At 35.1% G+C, this 544-nt stretch overlaps 1 long non-coding RNA gene across 1 annotated transcript in view; it reads left to right on the top strand.

Annotated features, from left to right (window-relative positions):
- LOC111088814 overlaps positions 1 to 341 on the top strand; it is a 1,560-nt gene extending 1,219 nt beyond the window's left edge. The window contains exons 2-3 of the long non-coding RNA XR_002613217.1: positions 9 to 253; positions 325 to 341. This is a non-coding gene — a long non-coding RNA (uncharacterized LOC111088814). The remainder of the gene's footprint in view (positions 1 to 8; positions 254 to 324) is intronic.
- Positions 342 to 544: the final 203 nt, after the last annotated feature.

Genomic DNA, 544 nt, shown 5'->3' with positions numbered 1-544 from the left:
CTGTACAGGTTGAAGTGTGTAACGATATGTAAAAGCTGTACAGGTTAAAGTGTGTAACGATATGTAAAAGCTGTAGAGGTTGAAGTGTGTAACGATATGTAAAAGCTGTACAGGTTAAAGTGTGTAATGATATGTAAAAGCTGTACAGGTTAAAGTGTGTAACGATATGTAAAAGCTGTAGAGGTTGAAGTGTGTAACGATATGTAAAAGCTGTACAGGTTAAAGTGTGTAACGATATGTAAAAGCTGTACAGGTTTATATCGTTACACACTTCGTAAAAGCTGTACAGGTTACACTTCGTAACGATATGTAAAAGCTGTACAGGTTGAAGTGTGTAACGATATGTAAAAGCTGTACAGGTTCTTTTACATATCGTTACACACTTCAGAGAGGTTGTCGCAGTATTTCCTTGTTTGAAAATTAAACTCTGGATTGAACACATGAACTTAAACTACTCTTCAAAATTGGTATAGTCGATTTTCTAAACTGTTTGGAGTAAGTATCGTTGTGATATTTCCCGCTATAAGTTTTCCTGCTGAATAAA

The sequence above is a fragment of the Limulus polyphemus genome, unplaced genomic scaffold (assembly GCF_000517525.1).
Source record: "Limulus polyphemus unplaced genomic scaffold, Limulus_polyphemus-2.1.2 Scaffold4500, whole genome shotgun sequence".
Classification (NCBI taxonomy): Eukaryota; Metazoa; Arthropoda; class Merostomata; order Xiphosura; family Limulidae; genus Limulus; species Limulus polyphemus.
Note: the sequence above shows the minus strand (reverse complement) of the source record. Positions and strands in the feature narration are given on the sequence as shown.